Source organism: Rhinoraja longicauda, chromosome 33 (assembly GCF_053455715.1).
Source record: "Rhinoraja longicauda isolate Sanriku21f chromosome 33, sRhiLon1.1, whole genome shotgun sequence".
In the NCBI taxonomy this organism is placed as follows: domain Eukaryota; kingdom Metazoa; phylum Chordata; class Chondrichthyes; order Rajiformes; family Arhynchobatidae; genus Rhinoraja; species Rhinoraja longicauda.
This window is the reverse complement of record NC_135985.1, coordinates 12,618,026-12,644,181: the sequence shown is the minus strand read 5'-3', so window position 1 is coordinate 12,644,181 and position 26,156 is coordinate 12,618,026. Positions and strand designations below refer to the sequence as shown.

The 26,156-nt window shown below is 43.7% G+C and overlaps 1 protein-coding gene across 2 annotated transcripts in view; it reads right to left on the bottom strand.

Moving 5' to 3' along the window:
• rab27a (RAB27A, member RAS oncogene family) overlaps nt 1–26,156 on the bottom strand; it is a 101,318-nt gene that overhangs the window by 71,122 nt on the left and 4,040 nt on the right. The gene's annotated exons all lie outside the window — the stretch shown is intronic.

Genomic DNA, 26,156 nt, shown 5'->3' with positions numbered 1-26,156 from the left:
ACAGCACGGCTCAGAGGGCGATCTGCTCTTATATACTAGTGACCTGCAATGCTCCAAAGGAGTTACAAAACACAGGGCACTTTTCAGAACAAGAGTTGAAGGTGTCTTTGTTCATTATTACTGGAGGATGTGAACTCATAATACATTACTGGGTTCTGTATCTCTGGCCTGTTTCATGTCTGGTCAAACCTCTGCCACTGCTGGGCCTCCTGCCTGCCCTGGTGAGAGGGTTGCCAGCTGCTGTTGGAGTGGCATGAAATCTGCTTTTGGTGCATACAGAACACTTGCTAATTGCATCATTTCACGACCTGCCACATGGGCATTGATCGGTGTGTGCTGAGATCCACTGAAAACAAAACACATCTGTATATCCATACACAGAAAAACACAACAGCTCAGTGCTTTAGCTTACAATATTGTGATTTATGTTTTTTTTAAAGTGGGTATTTTGTAAATGTACTGTGTGCTTGAACTGTTCCATCTAGGTTTAAATGATTTTTTACGACATCAATATCAATGCCGAACAAAAACTAGAACGAGCGGTTGGCAACAGTGCAACATGCTGCATTGCCCAGAGAGGGCAGTTTCATTCTCCAGGGAGGCAAATCAGGCCTCAGTGCCTGGTCTGCACTCACATCAGCAAAGCCATAAACAGTGGTGATGCTCAGCTTGTGAAATTGCAGTATTGAATCACATTATAACACAGCCACTGCTCACTCCAATCACCAGAACAGTTTCTGAAAGACATTCCAGTCCTGGAGCTATTAAATCAGTGTGTTTTCACCCATCAGAGCAAATACAGAGCAATGCATGTCATGCGAAATCACAGCAAGTCTGCATGCAGATGGGGCTGCTGTAAAAAACACACTGCAACTAGTCTCTTTGCCCGAGGCACACAACCAGGATTTGGCTGATAAATCCCACAGGCCCCACTCCGAAGGTATCGTCACATGATCTCGCTTCCCTGCTGCTTTCACTGGCACCCAGCATGCCTCGGTCTGCAGAGAAGTGATGATTTGCAAACAATGAGCAAACCGATGCATCAGCAGCCAAATGCACAATATTTAGCCAGGGTAGACCTGCCTTGCTGCACCCCAACCTCCCCATAATGTTTGGAAGCCCACAATAATTGATTGTGTTTGCCCTAGGATGAGGTGAGCCGCTTGCAGTTGAGAGCTGGAGATCAGGTCATTGATGGAAACTCAACAATTGGAAAACCAAGCAGCTGTACTAAAAGGGATTCCTTCATGCCTATGAAGTTTTCCCATTCCATAAATGTCCACATCCCAATCCAACAGCAAAATGTGACTTACAGAAAACATACAAATCAGCACGTTTTATCTTTGCACCAATATTTCAATCAACTACATTGAAGGAGCAGAGAATGTGTCAGTGGAGCTTGAACTAAACAAGACAATGCACTTTGGAATCAAGAGTCAGAGACTTTCGGCACAGAAACAGGCCATGGGCCCACCTCATCCACGGCAACCTGTTTGCCCATCTACACTACTTACATGGAACAGTACAGCACAGGAACAGGCTCCTGATGCTGCTGAAGAAAGGGGCAAATGGAAGCATTGCCTACCTGTGTTCTCCAGAGATGCCACCTGACTCACCGAGTTACTCCAGCACTTTGTTTTTTTAATATAAACCATCATTCAGCATTTTTTATCTACATCTTCACCCCACACCCTCTGTGCTGAACATGTTGCCATGTAAATTAATCTCTTCTGCCCGCACATGAACCATATCCCTCCAATCCTTGCATATTTATTTACCCATCTTTATGTCATGCCTACTTAAGTGCCTATCTGAACATTTCTCTCAAATGCAGTGATTGCTTCCGATTCCTCTGGCAGTGAGTTCCAGCAATCAAATACTAATTAATTTTCCCATTAAATCCCCTTTAAAACACCTTCCTCTCACCTTAAACCTATGCCCTCTCGATTTTGATACCTTTATCATGGGGAAACGATTTGTCTATCTATCCTATCTATGCCTCTTACAATTATATGCATCATTATCAGGTCATCCCAGTGAAACATGCCTGTCCTACCTAATCTCTCCACCTAACCAAACCCCTGCAATGCAGGTGATGCCCTGGTTAACCTCTTCTGCACTTTCTCTGGTGGAATCACATCCTTCAGATAGGTGGCACGGTGGCGCAGCGGTAGAGTTGCTGCCTTACAGCGAATGCAGCGCCGGAGACTCAGGTTCGATCCTGACTACGGGCGCCGTCTGTATGGAGTTTGTACGTTCTCCCCGTGACCTGCTTGGGTTTTCTCCGAAATCTTCGGTTTCCTCCCACACTCCAAAGAAGTGCAGGTTTGTAGGTTAATTGACTGGGTAAATGTAAAAATTGTCCCTGGTGTGTGTAGGATAGTGTTAATGTGCGGGGATCACTGGGCGGCGCGGACTTGGTGGGCCGAAAGGGCCTGTTTCTGCGCTGTAGAATCTAAATCTAAAAATAAAAAAAATAGGTCAGTGACCAGAACTGCACACAATACTCTGTGCAACCTAACCATTGTTTGGCAAAGATGCAACATTCGTAACCCAACTTTTATATTCAAGGCAAGGATATCTTCTTCACCACTGTGTTGCGACTTTCAGGAAATTAAGAACTTGAAGTCCATAGTCTCCATTGATCAACATTTCCCAGCCGCCTGCCATATGTTGTATACGTCCTCTCTCTGTTTGACTTTCCAAATGCACCACCTTGCACATGTTGGGATTAAGTGTAATCGCATAGTGCTCCGCCCTACTTTCCATCTGGTTTCTAGCCTTTATCACTATCCGCAACAGGAATAGTCATCTGCAAATATACTAATCATACCTCCTATATTTGCATTCGTCATTGATACGCATCTCAAAGGTCCCAGCATCGAACCCTGCAGCACACCACTGCTCACAGATTTCAATTGCAGAAAGCAATCCTCCACCACTATCTCTCCTTCCTATTATAATGTCAACTGTGAATTGAATTAGGCAGCTCATCTTAGACTGGATGTACCTTAACCTTCTGGATAAGTCGCACAGGACCCTTCAAAGTCCTTACTAAAGTCCAGTCAAGCAACATTTACCACATTTCCATCAATCTTCTTAGTCACCTTCTCAAAAAGCTCCAGTTAGTGAGGCAGGGTTCCCCTGCACAAAGCCGTGATGATTGTATTTTTTATTAAACTCTTGATGATCAAAGGGCAAGATTAATTCACATAGAAACAAGGAACTGCAGATGCTGGTTTACACAAAAGGACACAGGATGCTGGAGTAACTCAGCGGGTCAGGCAGCACCTCTGCAGAACATGCATAGGTGACGTTTCAGGTCGGGTCCCTTCTTCAGATTGCTACCAGTCTGAAGTAGGGTGCCGACCCAAAACGTCACCTATCCAGAGACAGTCTGTCTGTCTCCAGAGACACTGTCTGACCCACTGAGTTACTTCAACATTTTCTGTCCTTATGAATAATACATGGTTCATTTTTAACCTTGTATGCAATAAGAACACAGGGCAAAGGGTTTTAACAGAATGGCCAAGAAGAATTCAGCTATTACTAATTACAGGTTGTTTCAAGGGGGGGACAATAATTGCCATTGTGCTTAAACAATGGCGTGTACACCTGCAATCAGAATGGGTGTTAAATACATGAGAATGCAAGAGATGGACAGGCCTAAAGAGGGAGGAGAGGAAATGGTCAGCTGGCATAACACGATTAAATCCACACAAGTGGCGAACCAAGAGATAACCTGGGGTCTTGGCAACGGAGAAGGCTTGCAAAGCAGTATTTTCCTGCTCCTTGCCCAACGAGCGCAGAAGTTTTGAATTCCATTCAAGTCCATCACATTGAACTAAAAGCATCAACATTACCGTGGGAAATCAATAAAGAAAATAAGCCAAACTGCGAGTTAGCAACCACAGCTGACTCACGGTTTTTACTTATTTTCTTTATTGATTTTCCCCAGCAATGTTGATGCGCTTAGTTTTGGCCGGTGGGCTGAACTTGAATGGAGTTCAAAACGTCTGTGCTGGGGCCAGTGAAAGACTGTCAAATCGAGGCACCAACCAAAAATTCAAGTGCTGAAGAACTTGCAGCACTGAGTGACTGTTAACACATGGCTCGGCAGTCTCTGAGTGAGGACTTTGGTGAACGAGGGCCTGTGGAATCTTCCCAACACAGGCCTTTGGAGAAAACCGAGTCTGTCCAGTAGGCAGAGCATTTACAGTCATTGGAGGGAAATCTGTTTTAATGCAAGGACTCTGTGTATTAAGGCAGTTAAACTCATGAGCACAGATCAGCAGACGGGAAGCTGAGGTTGCAGCAGTCACTGAGGCATGGTTGAAAGAAAGGCAGGACTGGCAACTCAATTCCCAGAGTATTCAGTCATGACAAGCTAGGATGGGGAGGGGGATGTAAAAGAGGTGTTATGGAGTATTAATCATGGAGTTCAATGTGCCATGACAAGGGAGGATAGCCCAGGAGGCTTTTGAAATAAGGCCAACAGACAGAGTTTAGAAACAAACAGACGGGATGATCACTTTGCTGGGGTCTACCCCAGGCCCCATAACAGTCAATGAGAAATAGGGAAGCGGATATGTAGACAAATTACAAGAGGTAAGAGTGTTAGGATTATAGTAGGAATGTAGCTCAAATGCCACGATATTGAATTGAGATTGTTTTGCTGACAGGACCAGGAGTGTACGTCCTAAAGTGTCTTTAGGAGAGCTGGATGAGTCATTATGTAGATAGATCTCAGAGAAGGGGCAGCACTGGACCTACACTTATGGAATGGAAGCAGTCAAGTAGTTACATTGTTATTGGGGGAGTATTCAGGTAAAGGGGTGGTGTACACACCCCAGTCAGCATCGATGGACTTGGTGGAGATGGTAGAGAGTTTCAGGTTCTATATAAATATCGTCAACTATTTATCCTCGTCCAAGCCATTGATGCTATGACCAAGAAAGTGTATCAATGACTACCTCCACAGAAGATGAAGGAAGCAAGCTTAGCACGTCTCCAATGACGCTTACCAATTTCTACAGATGCACTGTTTAAACCATCCTATCTGAATGCATCACAAAAAAAAGACACAAAATGTTGGAGTAACTCAGCGGGACAGGCAGCATCGATGGAGAACATGGATAGGTGACGTTTTTGGTCGGGACCCTTCATCATACAGATTGTCAAGTCAAGTCAATTTTATTTGTATAACACATTTAAAAACAACCCACGTTGACCAAAGTGCTTAACATCAGTTCAGGTACTAAGAACAAACATACAATGGCACACAAACATACGTACATAAACAGTTCACAGCGCCCCCTCAGAGGGCCTCAAACGCTAGGGAGTAGAAATAGGTTTTGAGCCTGGACTTAAAGGAGTCGATGGAGGGGGCAGTTCTGATGGGGAGAGGGATGCTGTTCCACAGTCTAGGAGCTGCAACCGCAGAAGCGCGGTCACCCCTGAGCTTAAGCCTAGACCGCGGGATAGTCAGTAGCCCCAAGTCGGCCGACCTGAGGGACCTGGAGATAGAGTGGTGGGTTAGAAGATTTTTAATATGGGGGGGGGAAGCCCATTTAGGGCTTTGTATGTGAATAGGAGGAGCTTGAAGTTGATTCTGTACTGTACAGTGGAGCCAGTGGAGAGAGGCCAGAATCGGGGTGATGTGGTCCCTTTTACGGGTACCCGTCAGGAGTCTCGCTGCGGCATTTTGGACCAATTGCAGATGGGACAGGGATGATTGGCTGATCCCAGTGTATAGGGAGTTGCTGTAGTTTAGGCGGGAGGAAATGAATGCATGGATGATTTTTTCAATGTCGTCAAATTGGAGGAATGGTTTGATTTTAGCTATGGTACGAAGCTGGCTTTTACCACAGCGTTGACTTGCTTGTCAAACTTTAATGCAGAGTCAAATATTACGCCGATTTTTAACATGTGGTTTGAACAGGGAGGATAGGCTTCCAAGGCTGCCTGTTATCGTTTTCATGGAGTCGGGGGGGGGGGCGAATAGGATGACCTCAGACTTGATCTCGTTTAGTTGAAGGAAGTTCTGTGCCATCCAACATTTTATGTCCTCAAGGCAGTGCATGAGGCTGATTAAATTTGACCGGTTGTTGGGTTTCAGGGGGAGTTAAAGCTGTGTGTCATCCGCATAGCAGTGGAAATAAATGCCGTGCCTTTGAATGATTTGGCCGAGGGGGAGCATGTACAGAGAGAAGAGAATGGGGCCTAGGATGGAGCTTTGTGGAACCCCGCAGGAGAGGCTAGCTGGGGAAGAGGAATAATTGCCTATGTTGATGGAGAAACTCCTATTTTTGAGGTAGGAAAAGAACCAGCTTAGGGCAGTGCCATAAACGCCAACCCCGCACTGGAGACGGTCAATAAGGATGGTGTGGTCCACTGCATTGAACGCTGCGCTGAGGTCGAGAAGGAGCAAGATTGCACAGTCACCAGTGTCGATGGCAAGAAGCAGGTCATTGTGTACCTTCAACAAGGCAGACTGTGCTGTGGTGGGCCCTGAAACCTGACTGGAAACTTTCCAGGATGGTATTTTGATGTAGGTAAGGCAGTAGTTGATTTAGAATTACCTTTTCAAGGACTTTTGACAAGAATGGCAGTTTGGAAATGGGTCTGTAGTTGCTCGGCAAGGTGGGGTCTAGGTTAGGTTTTTTCAGGAGGGGCTGGACCACCGTGTGCTTGAAACAGGTTGGAACAGTGCCAGTGGCCAGAGAATTGGTGATGATAGAGTGGATGCTGGGACCGGCTATTGCAATGACATCCTTCACAAGGGCAGTGGGGACAGCGTCAAGGGGGAAGGTTGCAGGTTTCATAATGGAGACAAGCTTTGCAAGGGAGGATAGAGTGATGGGTTGGAATCAGTCCAATTTAGATGAACAGACCAGTGAGACAGCTAGGTCCCGGGTGGGAGGTGAAATGTTCATTCTAATGTTCTCAACTTTGCTAGTGAAAAATGTAGAGAATTCTTCACACTTAGCAGGGGACCCAACTAAGCTGGTACTGGGGGCGGGACATATGCCAGAGGTAATAGTGCTAAATAGGACCTTGGAATTATGAGAGTTTTTGGAAATAAGGTCGGAAAAGTATTGTGCTCTCGCAAACTTTACTGCTTCCTGGTATTTGAGAAGATTGTTTCTCAGAATTTCGAATGAAATTTATCACATTTCCACCTCCGTTCTGATTTTCTGCACTCCCTTCTTAGGGCTCTGGTGGTGTCATTGAGCCAAGGCCGACCTTTGGGCTTAGGCTTTTTCATTTTAAGAGGAGCAACAGAATCCAGGATGGAAGAGCAAGTGGTATTAAATAAAGAGTTGAGATCCTCAGTGCTGAGATGGGGGGGAGAAGCCTCAATAGTGCAGATGTTGGGTCAGCTATGAGAGCCTCGGAGAACTTACTGGCAGTCAATGAGTTTATGTAGCGGGAGTGACGAACAGGGAGATGAGATTTGGCGGGAGAGAAAGACAGATGCATCAAATTGTGATTGGGGGAGAAGAGCTGGAAGAGATGATCACAACTTGCTTTGGCAACTGCTCTTTATCCAATGGAGAGAAGGAATGGGTGATGTTTCGGGTGGAGTCTGAAGAAGGGTCTCGACCCAAACGTCACCCAGTCCTTCTCTCCAGAGATGCAGCCTTGTCCCACTGAGTTACTCCAGCATTTTGTGTTTACCTTCGATTTAAACCAGCATCTGCAGTTCTTTCCTACACGCTCTTGATCCAATTATATGTAACAGATCTGCTACATTCAGACAGTTCTGAAACTGCAGAAAGTTGTGGTTGGAGCCAAGTTGATTACTCAAATGAGCCTCATCAAGTCAGAGAAGACTTGCCCAAAAAGAGACAGAATTAGAAATCTTGTTAGTGGCAGAATTTACATCAGAATTACCAGTGATGCCACAACAATAATAAATTTTTCTTCCTTCGATAGACATGAAATTGGAAAATGTGATCAAAAATATCTTCTCCACAGATACGAACGCAATTATGACAACAAACTTTGAAATTGGAAAACATGAACCATAAGAGCTGTGCTAAACTAGTGGGAAACCTGGAAAAGCGTACACTCGGGAGTAAAGCTCCAGCTCCATAACCATCTTTCACTAGTTTCATTGAAAGCTGATGTATAAATCATTGTATAAAAAAAGTTGTGGCAATAAGTTGGGACAATAAGTTAAAAAGGCTCCCCATTCTCAAGCACACTTCCAGAACCAGCAAATAGTTTCCTTCAATTAGTCCCAAAGTAAACTGTATTTTCTCCAGTGGGTTCAGCCCAGCCATTGTGTGTTCCTGGCAGGCAGGAAGAGAGTGTTGCATCAGGAAACAGGCAGTTAGTTTTAGTGCAATAAACCACTGAAAGTGGAGTTGAAGCCACATTCATCAGGAAATTTCAGGTCATGTACACGGATTGACACCGATACCAAGCCAGTAAAAACAGTTTCATTACAAAAAGGGAGATAGATCACGATTAAGACTGTACTCCTCTGCTCTGTAACTGTGTACTGCAACCAAGCAGGAACTGAGAACTGCAAGGGCAATTTGAAAAATAGTCCTATTATATGTAAGATCTGCTACGCTAAGACAGTTCTGACAAACTGTATTCAACCCAAAACATTTATTCAATTTCTCTTCCCACAGATGCTGTCTGACCTGCCGAGTATTTCCAGCATTTTCCATTCATTTCAGATTTCTAGCATCTGTACATTTTTAAAAATCGTATGTAACATCTTCTCAAGGTACAGGCTCCTTCCTCACTGCAGTTAGAGTAGGTCTCACTCAATCTGTTGCTCAAGTGACAGTGAAAATTGCCACTGCTCGTTATCTAAGTTCAGGGCATGGAGTCTCGCAATATAACTCCACCCGACTCTCAATCAACCAACAAGGAAATATTCAGTTCAAAAATGTAAACCATTATAGGTCATAAGAATGTGACTGGGGGACCTTTAAAAATATTGTCTCAAAGAAGAGGATTAAAAGCAAATTACAAAATCTGCAAATAGCAGAAATTCTCAGCAGGTCAGGCAGCAAAGTTACTGTTTCGAGGTGATGACTTTCATCAGAACAGACCTAAAGTTTTAACCAGCCTGATATCGTGGTGCCAAAGTTCATGCTTCTTGCCTTAATCAGAGAACTGCCCATGTATTACATGGAGATCTATTGGGAAGCAGGTTGCAAACTGCTCTGGGATATGCTCAATACCAATCTTTCATACAGGCAGGACCAGTGCAATTTTTGCAGATTATGTTGTGTTTTCTGTCTTCACAACAACAGAATTTGTGAATAGATGCAAAACATATCTGGGAATTATCCCCGCTAATAGAAGTATCAGGTCCACTCAATTTCCAACATACCACATATGGCCCCAAATCCCTAATATGTAAGATTACTCCTCAGCTGTCTGTTTAACATTTGCCTTACAACATTTATATGTAATGGATACTAATCTTATTTAATCTCAGATAGTCAATCTTTTTTTCGCCCAGGGATGAAATGTCAAATACCAGACGTCACAGAATTAAGGTGAGAGCGGAAGTTCGAAAGAGCTTTTAAAAAAACTCTCACTCTCACGTTCCTGGAAAGCACCACCTAGGAGGTGGAGGAAGCAAATACAATTTGTATTGTTCAAGAGACATTTAGACCGATGCATGAACAGACAGGCAAATCGACCACATGAAGGCCGATGGGATTAGTTTAATTTGACATCATAATCACCACAGATATCACTGGTTGTTCCTGTACTGTACTAGGTTCTATATATCCAGAGTATCCTGGAACTCATTGTCAGAGTAATGTGTATAAAGTTATTATTCATTTTAAGCAAAATATTAATTAACAAAACATAATATTCAATGTGTTTCTATTACTTTCAGAAACTGATTGCAGAAATCCAGCAATCCCTGATCCCAATCCACCTTCCAGTCAGGCCAGCTCTCACACAGCCTCCAACCCCACTCAACATGGTAGACACAAAGTGCTGGAGTAACTCAGCGGGTCAGGCAGCATCTCTGGTTAAAAAAAGGGTGGGTGCCATTTTGCATCGGGACCCTTCTTCAGACTGAAAGTAGAGGGGAGGGGAGGTAAGAAAAGGCCAGAACAAAGCAGGACTGGCAACAGATGACCAAGGAAGGGTGGAGCCCATAATGCTCCATTGTTGGCTGGAGAAACCGGCCGATCAGCTACCATGGTGGATCTGAAACGAGAAACATCACTGCCCTCAGCATCTACATAGCCATAATGCAAATCATGCATCCTGGTTGTGCTTTGTTCAGACTCTGACCTGTATTACCAGAAGCTGTGAATTATGCATTTAATGTGAACATCGGACCAGTAAGTCAATGAAGACAAATGGATGTAATCCATGTCAGCTCCACCAGAGCTAGACTCAGCATTTCAGGGCAGGAAAACAAAAAAGCAAAAGCATCAGTAAATGTAGTGACAAATAGAAGAACATGAGGTGGCAGAGAATGGAAAGTTACTCAGCTATAAGATCAAAGCCCAATCCAAACCAGACCCACGCCAGATAGTTGCAGAAAAGCAGAGAGACATGCTGTGCTACAATGACATTGCTACCCAGCGTGAACAGGGGATCACACAATATTTAGTAAGTCACTCCGCCAGCGATAGCTTAGGTAGAAGAGCAACAAAGGGGTTTTGGTGAAAAGAGAACATTTTATGTAACCCAAACTGTGCTTAAGCAGACAGCATTGCAGTGATTATGAAGGAGTGCATCAATGAGCCCACAGCTTATACATCATGCAAAAGGCAAAAACAAATGATACTCAGATAGAAAAGGAGGCACTGGCAGATATAACTGGAGTTGCAAGGCTTGTAAGACAACCATTCACACTGGGTATTAGCCAGAGACATTGCCTGCCTTTCTGGGACCCAGGTCTGCCTTGGCCATAGGGACAACATGGGAAATGGAGAACATTCAATGCACTAGGAGACACAACACACCGAGCACAGCGCGGTCAGAACATCCAGACAAAACTCTAGGATCACCCGACAGCACGCCACAAATAAAACAGCACTTATGCTCTGCAAAGAATAGAAAATGATTTCTATTGCTGTGACCAAGTCAAGTTATGCTAAAAAGAACCAGTTTTTCCAGAGAAGACCATGAACACGTTAATTGGATGAATGGATTCAGACAGGTTTAAGTGAAGACACGGATAACAGTTCTGTCAAAAGTCACAGTAAGTCAAGACTAGAGATAGGTTATTTTCGGGGGATTTTGTTGGGTAGAGAGGTGGGGAGATAATGACACAAAATAGGGACACAGGCAATGCCCACACGGAATGGGGCTCAAAGTACCCAGAGATACAACACTAATTAAAAAGTCCATTACATTTATTTAGTCACTTGCAAAGAGAAAACGGTTATTTTTAATTATATTTTTCCGCACAGAGAGAATTATTGAGGAGGGGTGGTTGAGGAGGGGGGTCCACTGGATTAATGTTTAAATTTTTCACATGGCACCAAACACTTTAATGGAAGGTGTAGGAAAGAACTGCAGATGCTGGTTTAAATTGATGGTTGACACAAAATGCTGGAGTAACTCAGCGGTACAGGCAGCATCTCTGGAGAGAAAGAATGGGTGAGGTTTCGGGTCGAGACCCTTCTTCAGACAGAAGGGACTTTAATGGAAGGGACAGTTTTCCCTTTCACCAAGTTCCTCTCAAAGCACTGCCAACACCTCAACGGCATTTGGTTTTGTGCAAACCAAGTCAGGCATTAGCCAGGGTCAAGTGTCATTTTACTGTTAAGTGGTTTCCCTTGTGGTCCACCTAAATGCGCAGTAGATGACTAATGTTGAACAAGAGCGGCAAATCTCTATGCAGAAGACACCAATCACAGCCTCCACTACAAGAGTGATTGTGCACTTTGATCAACTTTACCAAACCTGCATTAAACGGCTACCTTTAAATTAAATCTTGCCTCAAACTTTCACAGGTTGCAACGCATAAACGCACACCGCTGCCTGTGGGAGGATAACAAACGCTGCCAGAACACACGGCTGACAGTGGGCAGTGCAGGCCACATCCTCCTACAATACAGTATCTGCGTACTTGCTGCAGTCTAGCACTGACCCCCTTCCCTGCAGTCACAGCGACAGCCGCTACTCAGGAAATTCTATCCAAGAAAAATCAAACACCAATCAAACAAAAAAAAACAATACATCTAGAATAGTTCCAGAGATTGAACATTTGTTCAGCATAATAATCCATCTATCGCTTTGGGCAGTTTATGTAAAGCACGTATCAAAAGGCACTCAATGCATTTTAAACAGAAAACAACTCCAGTTTTTTTTAAACACTTGCCCTTTAAGGAATTCACAACATCTTACAATACGTGAAACCGATATCACCCTGGGGGGCCACAAGAGTGGCAACACTAGTTAATATGAGACTAATGAATGTACAGACGCTGGGAATGCCTGAAGAGTTTTTGCACTGTTCTTGTTCTGTACATAATTTTTATCCTGAATAAAGTTTATTTTATATTAATTTTATTTTAGATTTTAGACAATAGACAATAGGTGCAGGAGGAGGCCATTCGGTCCTTCGAGCCAGCACCACCATTCAATGTGATCATGGCTGATCATTCTCAATCAGTACCCCGTTCCTGCCTTCTCCCCATACCCCCTGACTCCGCTATCCTTAAGAGCTCTATCTAGTTCTCTCTTGAATGCATTCAGAGACTTGGCCTCCACTGCCTTCTGAGGCAGTGAATTCCAGATTCACAACTCTGACTGAAAAAGTTTTAAAATAACGTTCAAAAGTAATATTCTCAGTAATTTTGTTTTTTAATTTAAAATTTGTTAATGGGATGTTAAGCACATGAATAAAAAGGTAGTGAGACTCAGCATCACACTATCAGAAACAAAGAGGTCACCTGCGAGAATTAACATACTTCCCCTACAATAAATTTCAGTTTTTCAGTCTGAAGAAGGGTCTCGACCCGAAGCGTCACCCATTCCTTCTCTCCGTTGAGTTACTCCAGCTTTTATATGCAGTTTTTCAGATGATCCCCATCCTCACATTTCCCTCATTTTGGCAATACCTTGCATTTAAAAAGAACACCAACAGTCACAAATGTGATCCCTTACCTTCAGGCCCCTGTACTGAAATACATTTGTAGTATGTGGAAATACACTGAGGCAGCTTACAGCGGTTAAACAAAGTGCATCAAGTCAAGTTCCTGATAAAACAAAAGGCTATGCTCCAACAGGAGTCTTCCAGAAAATAACTATTCCCTCCAGATACCAAAGGCAGGTGCGGGAAGACTCAAGTCAACAGCTAAGACGTTTGACCACATACCACTACTGTGTTTTGTTTTCGACATAACAGACTGCAACCTGAGAAATAGACACTTCAAGGTTGCTTCACAGCAATTAATTATTTTTCATTTCAAAATAACTTAATTCAAAAGATTTACAAATGTTTACATTACAACAGCAAAAAAAAAAAATCACACCAAGTATTTATATTACAAATCGTTCTATTTACACTGTCAGCATAACACCAATTGTCCTCTGCACGGGCTGCTTGAGCAAAGAGTCGGAGGGTTTTTACACGGGTTCCAGCTCCTCAGGAGAGATGACCCTAACCCAAGGCTTGTTCCCATCGCAGCAGCTACCCCAGGTTTTAGTGGCACCAGACCCAGACATTGGTGTGTCAGTCTGCAGCTTCTTACACTAGAAGGCCAGAAAGTTCCAGGCAGACCAGCCTGCTCCTATGGCAGGTTGATGGCCTTCCAGCAGTAGCAGATGTTTAAGGAATGGGTGATGTTTCGGGTCGAGACACTTCTGACACACTCCTTGAACCTGAATCTTTACCACACCTGGGGTGGGAACTCATTAAGCCAAGACCAATAATCATCTTTGATCTTTAGGCTACACTAGTCTACGCCTCAAATGTGGTTTGATTCCAGCACCTCTTCTGATAGCGGGCTGCAGTTAAAATAATCTTTCCTCAAACACCCCCCTTAAATTTCCTAACCCTCACTTTAAAATTATGGCACCTTGTTTTTAATATTGCTACCACAGGAAAAAAAGATTTAGACTATCTACATATTTATGTATCGCATTGCTTTATCCACCTCTATCACATCCCCCTTCAGGCCAAGGAAAGCAAATTCTCAGCCTAAGTTTCTCCCCATAACTAAAGTTCTCCAATCCAGGCAACATCCCGACCAATCTCCTCTGCACCTTCTCTAAGGTAATCACATTCCTCCACTCACTGGCGGCCAGAATTTCACACAATACTCCATGTGGTCCAACCAGTATTTTGTAAATTTCCATCTTTACATTCCAGCACTTATATTCTTTGCCCTGACCCATAAAGGCAAGCCTGCCATGTGGTTTCCTCACCAACGTATCCAACTGTGTTGCCACTTTCAGGGGACTATGGACTCAAACCCCCAAGATCTCTCTCAACATTGCTCAGCACCCCACCATTTACTGTAAATGTCCTACCTCTATTTGACTTCCCAGATGTATCATCTAACACTTACTGGCAGTAAATTCCATCTGAGAGCATCTCGCTAATGGGTTCAGAGCTTCAATAGCTGCGGGGCTTCTGGGAGCAATGCACTTGCTGCAGTTTCAGCAAACAGCATGCAGGAGAAACGAGCTACAACACCGCAGGAAACCTGCAAATGGCTTCTTCCACATATTAAATGGAGCACAAAGCACAGACACACAGCTACCATCCCTGCTAGGATCGATTGTTCTCATATCTTCCACTGAGTTCTCACTGTTGATGGAGCAAGATGGAAAACATTCTGCTCACTGACTCATTTCTAGATTTTATTTCACAACAGTGAAACTCTCCAAATAGTTTTAATAAAGCCAGCAACTCAAACAAGAAATCCCATTTTGCGCAAACCAATATAAATACTAAAGCGTAAAAAAACCAGTCCAGATTGCAAGACTCTCTTTACTCATTTTAAAGAATAACATAGCAAAGCCCAAAAATTTGGTTGGGTGCTTGTATATCCATGGAGAACAGCACAATACAAATCGCTCCAGGCGAGTTGCACCAGTTTGACATTCAGCTCCACAATTCACCGGCTCAGCCACACAATGTCATTCCCTGAACAATACTCACCTGGAGCGTAACGAGAGATTTGGTCAGACCGTGGCAGAACATGCCTGGTTTGACTGAGTACAGTTCTCCTGCAGAAGCAAGATAATGAGGACTTCCAAATCCATTCCCTTTTACGGATAGAAGGAACTGTAGATGCAGATTTTCCAAAGAAGGCCACAAATGACTGGAGTACCTCGGCAGGTCAGTCAGCATCTCAGGAGAACATGGATGGTGACATGGGCGGCACGGTAGCGCAGCGGTAGAGTTGCTGCTTTACAGCGAATGCAGCGCCGGAGACTCAGGTTCGATCCTGACTACGGGTGCTGCACTGTAAGGAGTTTGTACGTTCTCCCCCTGACCTGCGTGGGTTTTCTCCGAGATCTTCGGTTTCCTCCCACACTCCAAAGACGTACAGGTATGTAGGTTAATTGGCTGGGTAAATGTAAAAATTGTCCCTAAATTGTGTAGGATAGTGTTAATGTACGGGGATCGCTGGGCGGCACGGACTTGGAGGGCCGAAAAGGCCTGTTTCCGGCTGTATATATATGATATGATACGACATTTCAGGTTGTGGCTGAAGAAGGGCCATAAACCGAAACATCACCTACTCATGTTCTCCAGATGTTGCCTGACCTGCCATCCCCTTTATGTTGTTTCTTTTACTTTATTTCCTTTCGGCCCCTCACCACCTTGTGTTTTCCCCCCGTAAACTTACCAACAACCTGCCTCCAACTCCAACCACGACCCCCACGAGCTGGTTTTAATTATTTTTCCTTCACTGGTGCCAAGTGTGGCTGGCATAGACTCGATGAATCAAAATGGCTGCCTCCTGTGGTATCAGGAAATAAATACCTGAAGATCTTTATCAAATCAGGCACAACCCAGCTGTTTAATACGTTAAACAACTCCCAGTGTTTCCTCCCAGTGATTTATGGTGGAGGTAAATCAATTACTCTGACTTTTTGACCAAACCAAGTGTTTCGTTGTACAAGGCCAAATCAGTCATCCACATATCCCTGTAGACTATCAGCACAAGGGGGGAAAGAGGACCAAGGGGAATTCATGGGAATGTAAGGAGAAAAGGTTATAGGAAAAAATAGTAAGAAATGGGATTGCTCCATGTCATCACAGACTTGAAAGGCCAAATGGCTTCTGTGTCTCAAGAAGTATGGAACTAGTTCAGTTTCAGTTTAGGTTATTGTCACGTGTTCCGAGGTACAGTGAAACGCTTTTGTTGTGTGCTAACCAGTCAGCGGAAAGACAATGCATGATTACAATCGAGCCAATTACAGTGTATAGATATGTGACAAGGGAATAACATTTAGTGCAAGGTAAAGCCAGCAAAGTATTACAGAACTACAGAAATAATGAGACCTTGAGAAGACATGGACCACTTCTGATATCTCAGGACAACCATTCGACAAAGGTGGATAATGTTTATGAAATATATCATCACCTTAAGGAGCGAAAACCTGGCACACGATCTTGAGCCATGATTTTATGGAATAGTTGGACAGGTTTGAGGGACCACGTGGCCTTCTCCTGCTCTCGTTTTCCTGTTTCCTGTTGCAATATCAGCCAGGATCACGCATACATAATGGACGGCCCACCAGAATGACTCCGTTTCAGGTCTCCTGCGAGAGAATACTTTACCCTACATGTCAATTAGAAAGACTTTGTGGATACAGCCCCTCCAGTGCATTGAGATGCCAGGTACAGGTGGTCAAAGTCTCTGAAGCATTCTGGAGGGCAGCAATCACCTCACCCCAGTGGACCTTGACTCCCACGCACACCCATCTGCCCGATCAAACATCACCTGCCCCAACTGTGTCATCTGTAACTCCCACATCAGACTCCTCAGAACTCAGGGTTAGAGAGTAAAGCAAGTCACTCTTCATCCCAATGGGACTGCTTAAGAAAAATAGATCATCGTGCAACAAGGTGCAGAGAACTCCATGGGGAACAGATTGTTTTAGCATTTGCAAATGATAATTACAACGCTGTATTTTTCTCATTACAAGAATGGTAACTTTAAACAATTATCAAGTGGTTACAATTGTGTTGTGATCGCTGCATCCTAGTAAAATTGGCAGCCGCACTCACTGTCCACGGGAGGGTCAGTGACTGCATCACCCTCAGGCACACACAATGACGGGACCGGTTCTCACCGGTTGGAAACAAAGCAGTCGGGGTCAGCACACAACTTGTAGAATTGTCAGACAACAGAAAGGACCAAGGATCAGCTTGCGCAGAAATCTGAAGGAATGGTGACTTTTGATGTTTTACGCGCCTGATTTAAGGCTAAAACTTGAAAGGGATTTGAATTCAGCAGCAAACAGGAATATAGTTGGTGAATATCAGCGTGGCAGAGGCAAGTTAATTGCAACTAAAGCACAACTGCTCACAAGTCAGCACAGCTGGTCTTTGAAAGATGCAAATCCTTATTTGTTTTCCTCTCCCGCCTGACTGCACATAGTTCCACACCCCCCCCTCCATACCGCCTCACTGCACATTGCCCAGGAAACAGTGCAAGGACTGGGAGCTCTGCTGTCACAGTGCAGAGGTGCAGGAGCCACAGCCCATTCACGGTTGACGTTCCACTTCACATGGGCAGCTGTTCGCGATAAATCACGGCCCCTGTGTTGATCAGCCTCTCCACCCCACAAAAACCCTCCCTTCATTTCATACTGCACAGGTCACAAATGGATCGGACCAAACCCAAATTTAAAGTAACCATTCCCTTGACAACCTGGACCTGTGCCCTATCACTGATATTTGCTTTCTCGTTACTCCTCCCTTTGCGTAGCTCAAAAACACACTCTTTTCAATCACAAAGTTCTGATGGTGGGTTATTGACCCGAAACAGCTATTCTTTTTCTCACCACAGGTTGACTATCAGCAACGAAGCATTTCCAGCATTGTGTGTTTTGTATTAGACCAGAGGCTGGCGAAAAGCTGCAGACATTTGAGACAGTGATTCTTTACCATGACTATTTTTTTCCATAAATTAACCCTATCAGGTGAGGCCAACATTGGCCATCTGGAAAACAAAGCACCTCGAGGATGCAAGAAAGGGGGAAATTTTGAGTGTCTGCTTGGCAGAAACTACCCCAGAATGCAATACAAATTCAACGCATTCAATGCAAAATGACACCAAGTCAACACACGATTCATCAGCCTGTCATTACCTCTGAATCAGCTTCACAACTATTCCAGATAGTAATCCTTTAATTTACAACAATCAAGGCCAACATCAAGCATGGTCACCAAATCATGCATAGCCAGTGGGCAATGGTTTTTTTTCCACTGGCAGCTTTGCAAGAGCATTTATTGAAGCATTTATTGTCATTCAAAATAAAGAGGAATGGTCCGCTTAAAGATTACTCTTACATTTTTTTTAAAAAAGAGTTCCACCTACTACCTCAATCCACTGACTGCTAACCAGCTGTCCAAATAAAGGCACAATTTACAAGACATAATGAACCATGGGCAAGAATTGTTACATGTTGCTGCTAGCTATTAATTGGTGAGCATACTCATGCATGTGAAACCACCCTGAGGCAAATATATTACTAGATCATAACAATGTAAACAACAGAGCTCCATCCACATTGTTGTTTATAGTGCACAAGCTAGGCATCTTTCAGCAGCACAGCACTGAATTTAGGACAGTTGATAATTGAACAGGTTATAATATATTTTTAAAATTAATAAACTAGACAATGTAGATACAAAATGCCAAAGTAACTCAGTGGGTCAGGCAGCATCCCAGGAGAACATGGATAGTGACATTTTTAGTTTTTGACCCTTCTTAAGACAGACATTTCCCAAACCTAAATGTCGCATATCCATGTTCTCCAGAGAGGCTACCTAATCCTGAGAGTTACTCCATCACTGTGCATCTTTTTTTGTAAACCAGAATCTGCAGTTCCTTGTCTAGACTGTATAGGTCTCAATATTTTGGATCAAGATTCATATTGTAGTCAATACAAGAAAAATAAATCTATTTTGCAAAGCTTCCTTGCTTTATGCAAAGTTGCCAAATCAATCTTTATAAATATACAGTGCCTTGCACGTTACAGGAACTGGATTGATCTGTTCAGTGAGCTTGTTTATTAAAACGCTTCAATTTAGCACTAGTGCCAAATCAGATTGAGATTTTAAAAGCAGAGCTCAATGGGGATTGGAGTGGATGGAATATGTCCCTCACAATTGAACCAATTATTGTAGGAAATGGCCCGTATACTTCAAACTCGGAGCTTCAACTGTGAGCAAATACTTTAATATCAGTGAGGCGGCACGGTAGCGCAGCGGTAGAGTTGCTGCTTTACAGCAAATGCAGCGCCGGAGACTCAGGTTCGATCCTGACTACGGGTGCTGCACTGTAAGGAGTTTGTACGTTCTCCCCATGACCTGCGTGGGTTTTCTCCGAGATCTTCGGTTTCCTCCCACACTCCAAAGACGTACAGGTATGTAGGTTAATTGGCTGGGTAAATGTGAAAAATTGTCCCTAGTGGGTGTAGGATAGGGTTAATGTACAGGGATCGCTGGGCGGCACGGACTTGGAGGGCCGAAAAGGCCTGTTTCCGGCTGTATATATATGATATGATATGATATGATAAGACTCCAGACTGATGGATCGGACTTGGCACAGTTCTGGTCATTACTCCAAATACAATAGCTGCCTCAAGAAACTCCATCTACTGAGTCTCCCTTTACAGAATATTCTGAGTTAGCTATTCCCATCAGTAAACAAAACCAACAAATGATCTCAGATGTAGGGAGGGACCGAGGTGATGGAGTGTGAGGAAGGGAGGTAGGTGTGGTTTTGGTGCACTTCAGAATTGCCTGATCTGTCCAGGCAGACTGTCTGGAAAGAAGTAAAGAAGGCAGAGATGTCAATACCTGAACCATCTCTCTTTCCCCACAAAAACCAATTAGATTGGAATTTAAATATGCTTCAAAATTAGGGACGCATTTTGTGCATCTTACAAACGCATAGCAGAAGCAATAATAATAATAATAATAATATATTCCTTTATTCGTCCCACACCGGGGAAATTTAGTACACCAAGAATTAGTTAAGGTTCCAAGGCTTTAATAGTTGCCACGCAAACTATACATCCACACACATGAAGAATAAAGGCTTGTATTCAATCTCATGGCCTGATGCTTATGAAAGGAAACCTTCCAACAAGATACAGCATGACTCATTGCATAGAATGGAAATATTTAGCTGAAGGCCACTCCAGATAACGCTGTCGGGTACAATCTTTAGGCATAACAAATAATAAGCCCAAGGTTTGTGAGGAAGTCAGTATCACAAAGGATCCTGGTTATTATTTTAGTTCCAAAACAAAATGAAAAAAGGAATGGAGAAATTTAGGGCAGCCTACCCTAAGTTTTATGTCTCTTATCGAACCCCCCCCCCCTTTCTATTTTGCTTTTGTCTTGAGAAACCAAAATGGATCATGGTTTGTTTGAAAGGATCCTCAAACCCAACTAAGGAAAGCATCAAACACTACAGGACATTTCACACACAAAATAAAAAAATCACACTTCATGCCTCGTTTATTGGGAAACTAAAGTATTTTACTGCACAATGTAAATGCCGGATGTTATAACTGTTCCTTTTTTCTCCACCTAAATCTCATTTTCTTCTCAATCTATTTCCAGTCACTGAAGGGAGTTGTGACCATTGGAGGGGTTGTTGAAACAGCAATTGCCAACAAATGCATGAAGCTGATGTTGTTAATAATCATTCCTTTGGAGACCACTTCTGGTCTACATCCAAATGCTCTCCATTTCCTGGGCTGGGTCAGTTCCCAAAGCCCAATTACTGCTGTTCATGGTGCCAGTTTCCACAAGACTGGGAGCCACAATAGACAGTGCAGCCATTGAAGTATCGATTCACCACATTGAGATAACTTCAAGTCACTGCATTTTCCTTTATTAAAAAAAGGAAATTGCTTCATATTGTTACACAGACTTTCACAGGCTGTCCCCTGCTTATGCACACCCGATTTAGCGACACCCTACACACTATGAGCTCCCATATTATTATTAAACTCAAAGGTCCAACATACAGAATATGTTAATTCCTACAAAAGGAGGATTAGCTTCCTCTCCCTCCCCTCCCTTTTAGTCATTGTTCTTTCTTACCAGTTTGGTGCACTCTTAATTCCATTCATTGGAATACTGTGGAGGTAATGGTTACCATAGTGATTTTTAAAGTACTTTTGAATTACGGGCAAAATCAACCTACAATGATCTGCAAAAAGAGCATCTGCTCGTTACCCAGGGACAACCTGGACTGAGCTCATGCCTTGGCAGGGTATTGCTCGGTCATTTAGACAATAGGTGCAGGAGTAGGCCATTCGGCCCCTCGAGCCAGCACCGCCATTCAATGTGATCATAGCTGATCATTCACAATCAGTACCCCGTCCCTGCCTTGTCCCCATACCCCCCTGACTCCGCTATCATTTAGAGCTCTATCTAGCTCTCTCTTGAAAGCATCCAGAGAATTGGCCTCCACTGCCTTCTGAGGCAGAGAATTCCACAGATTTACAACTCTGACTGAAAAAGTTTTTTGACAGAAAGGGAAGAGAAAGATCATGTACAAGGATCGTACTCCAGTCTTGTAATCTAGGGTGCCCCCCCCCCCCGTGCAACATTTACAGTTCCATTGGAGTGTGTCCTTGGGATGATACAGCAAGTTACTGCCCCTCTGGGTGGTAAGACTATCTCGTTATTAATTTAATATAATCCATAGGATTTTGCTGTGCAAAAGTTTATGCCACCTCTCTCATATTGGAGCAGCAAGTCCACCTACAAATCAAGAAGTAAGTGTTTAGAATACCCTCTTCAAAAGGAACTATAATACTTAGTCTTTGCTAGTCTTAGTATAGGAGCAAAGAGGTCCTTCTGCAGTTGTACAGGGCCCTAGAGAGACCGCACCTGGAGTACTGTGTGCAGTTTTGGTCTCCAAATTTGAGGAAGGATATTCTTGCTATTGAGGGCGTGCAGCGTAGGTTCACTAGGTTAATTCCCGGAATGGCGGGACTGTCATATGTTGAAAGACTGGAGCGACTAGGCTTGTATACACTGGAATTTAGAAGGATGAGAGGAGATCTTATCGAAACGTATAAGATTATTAAGGGGTTAGACACGTTAGAGGCAGGAAACATGTTCCCAATGTTGGGGGAGTCCAGAACAAGGGGCCACAGTTTAAGAATAAGGGGTAGGCCATTTAGAACTGAGATGAGGAAAAACTTTTTCAGTCAGAGAGTTGTGAATCTGTGGAATTCTCTGCCTCAGAAGGCAGTGGAGGCCAATTCTCTGAATGCATTCAAGACAGAGCTGGATAGAGCTCTTAAGGATAGCGGAGTCAGGGGGTATGGGGAGAAGGCAGGAACGGGGTACTGATTGAGAATGATCAGCTATGATCACATTGAATGGCGGTGCTGGCTCGAAGGGCCGAATGGCCTCCTCCTGCACCTATTGTCTATTGCTCTCCCTCTCCCCCTCACCCACTCCCTTGTTTAAATTCATAAACCAATTTTCATTTTTTGTTTCGGCAAAACCCAATACATCATTGTTACTAAAAAAAAAAATCAATTTGCACCTAAATTGCCCGTCATTATTAAGAGATTAGCATCAATAATACGTCACTAGAGGCAGGGGGATAATGCAGCAGGTGACAACGGCCCATCATGATAGAAAGCCCAATGACCACAACGTTCAATCCTCAATCTGCTGGGATGTAGGACAGAAAATACATCCGAAACTCGGAAGGACTCTAGAAACTGACTCACAAGACATTACGAGTAGTTGTAGTTAGGATGCAAGAAGAGTGGGCAGCATGGTACAGGTTCACAAGTCAGGAATCATATTGCCATTGCCTCAGTCCAACTCAACTGCACAGCAGAGCAACTGCACGATTTAAAAGCACTCTGTTATCCTCAAAAAATATTAGCTCATCTATCTGATATCACATCAAAACATTAAATAAGTGTTGATTCTGCATTTCAGTCACATCTTTAGCTGCATTAAAAATGAAAGCATTCAGTGTTTTGCATCTGAAAGAACTCAAAGCGTATGGCCAGGTGATGGTCCACCTTTCTGTCTCTTTTGGATTTAACGGAGCAGTTAGCTCTTGCTCAATTGGTAGCACACTGGCCCCAAAACAATCAGAAGGCTCCTTCAAGCCTTACTCCACAGACCAGAGCACAAGAATATCACCCAACACCTTCATTCAGCATTGAGGGAGTGTAGGACTGTCAAAGGTGCTAGTTACTAAACTACATAGGTCTGCTGTTTCATGTGTGGAAAAGGTGACTGTGCAGAAGCATAAACTATACCTTTTCCAAACAACTAAAAGATTGCTACATGTTGCACAAAAGCCTGTTATGATTGCAAAATTGGCAGCAGTTATTGACCAACAACATCCCTGGCTTCCCTGAAAAAGATGTGCAGATCACAATTTAACACAAATCCTGACTGGACACGATTTGCCACTTGCAAGCAGAGTAAGCCATAAAGAATGTAGCTGGGACTTGAAGGCTTGATTTATAAAGAGGGGATTGATAGGCTGGGACCATTTCCCCTGAAGTGGAGGAGGTTGAACGAAGTATATAAACTCATGAGAGAAATATAAAATGTGGAAGTCAGATATTTTTTCCAGGGTTGGGGGAGTCTAACATTAAGGACATGGATTTAAGAGGGGAAAGATTCAAAGAGACAATTATTTCCACATATACACCAAAGCTAGGATCCAGCATTGGTTCTTGGCCTTGGTACCCAACAACTAAATACACCACAAATCAACCTTTTTATCACAAGCGGGCATCTTTATCAGACTAAGAAATGCAGTTACCCAATCTTCCATCTGTACCAAGGTTTATCTGAAACATTGAAGCATCTCAAGAAATATAAACAAAGGCAAACTATGTTACAATATCTGTAACAGGATATTGAAAAACTGCTTATCAATATCCTGTTAGAGATTCCCTCTAAACTAATGAGCAAATACAAATATCCATGAACACTCCATAACAATACTTCATTCTCTCCAGAGGCCAATATGTAGCAGCTATTTTCCCACTTGAAAAGCATCAGACAGCTTTGGCTGAAGCAACTCCAAATCTGTAATACTTTATCACAGCTTTAATTTCCCATCCAAAGTTTTAAAAATAACTATCCATTCTGTGAACTTTCCACGGTATACTGGAAAGAAGGCGATGGGGAGGACACCCACTGTTTGCATTTAATAAACCTTAACCGACAATGCAAGCAAATATTGATCACTGATCAGCAAACTCACCTTCACACACCCGGTAATTGGAACAGTCAAGGAATAAGTAGTGACTGATCAATGCAGTGCCAGAGTCCGACTCAGTTACAATAACCTCCGCATGAATGAAGGCAACCGCTACATATGTGGCATTTTTGAGATTCTTTCTCCTCCGTCACAGTTAGGAACTATTGAGATTGTAGTTAATTCGACTGCCATACCGCAACCTACCTGTTATGCTGCAACTTCCATACGAGCTCAGTTTCAATGCCCACCCAAATATCTTCCGTCGCAGCAGTTAGAGTAGCAAAGGGTGTTAATCAATGCAATAACTGATCCAGTCACTCTATTATGAACCCACATCGACTGAAACTCGAAGAACACTCACAAAACAGAGACCTTAACTAGTTTAGAAGTAATTCAAACACTCATTAACACCGCCACAGGTTGCCTGGAATTTGCAGGCCAATACCTAACTAAACTAGCAACAAACATGCAGTATTCCCTGATAGTGCAGAGAGCAACCAAGCATAACACAAACAGACACCCACTGATCTCTGCTGGTGTAATGGGGCTCTGACACAGCAGGGCAAACAGCGCAAAACTCTTATGGATCTCAAGAGGTGCAAGATAATAAAGTAAATCATCCCAGTCCAGTCTCCTCAAAGGATACGTGGGCAGGCATCAGATTCTGGGAAATCTGATCATATTCATGATCAGAGCTATGCACTGATGCTTTCAAAACACCAGATCGATGCATTCAGTACAGTAAAGTTCAGTACCAGAATAACAAGTACAGCAGGGTGGAAAACCTGAGCCAGGAGAGGGTTCGTGTGATGTGGAAGACATCTGCTGGGTTCCTGTACCAAAGAGGACGTGCCCCAGCTCCTCCAATGACTACAGGCACTGACTTCACACATCATGAAGTCCCTGGAGAGGCTGGTGTTCACTCACCTGCGACCCCTGGTTAAACCCTGCCTGGACCCCCTGCAGTTCGCTTATCAGACAAAGATGGGGGTCGAGGACGCCACCATCCACCTGCTCCGTCGTTCCTATGCTCACCTGGATAAGCCGGGAAGCACTGAGAGAGTCATGCTTTTTTTACTTCTCCAGAGCTAGGGAGCAAACAGACAAAGATGTGGGTGCATGTTCCATTGGTGTCCTGGATCACCAACTACCTGACTGGACAACTACAATATGTCAGGCTGCAGAACTGTGCCTCAAACATGGCAGTGAGCAACACAGGGGCCCCATAGGGGATGGTCCTCTCTCCCTTCCTGTTCACCATCTACACCTCGGACTTCAGATATAACTCGGACTCCTGCCACCTGCAGAAGTTTTCAGATGACTCTGCAATTGTGGGCTGCATCAGTGAGGGGAGGGACACTGAATACAGAGGTGTAGCCAACGACTTTGTTGAGTGGTGTGGGTTGAATCACCTGCACTTCATCACCGACAAGACTAAGGAGTTAGTGGTGGATTTTAGGAGGAGAGGAACACCCCGGTCCCCTGTCTCCATCAATGGTGTGGATGTGCAGTTTATCAGGGAGTACAAATACCTTGGAGTGTACCATATCGTTGAATGGGTCGAGACCCTTCTTCAGACAGAGAATAAAACTTGCCTCGTGTGAAGCGGCTTGGAAATTAACACATTAAAATGAACCAACACTGTATATGTATCTAGAAGGTTGAGTCGTTTGTGTGCTGTTGCTGTCCTCGTCCACCACAGTGAGCGGTGGGGCAACTGACTGACTATCCGGGTGCATA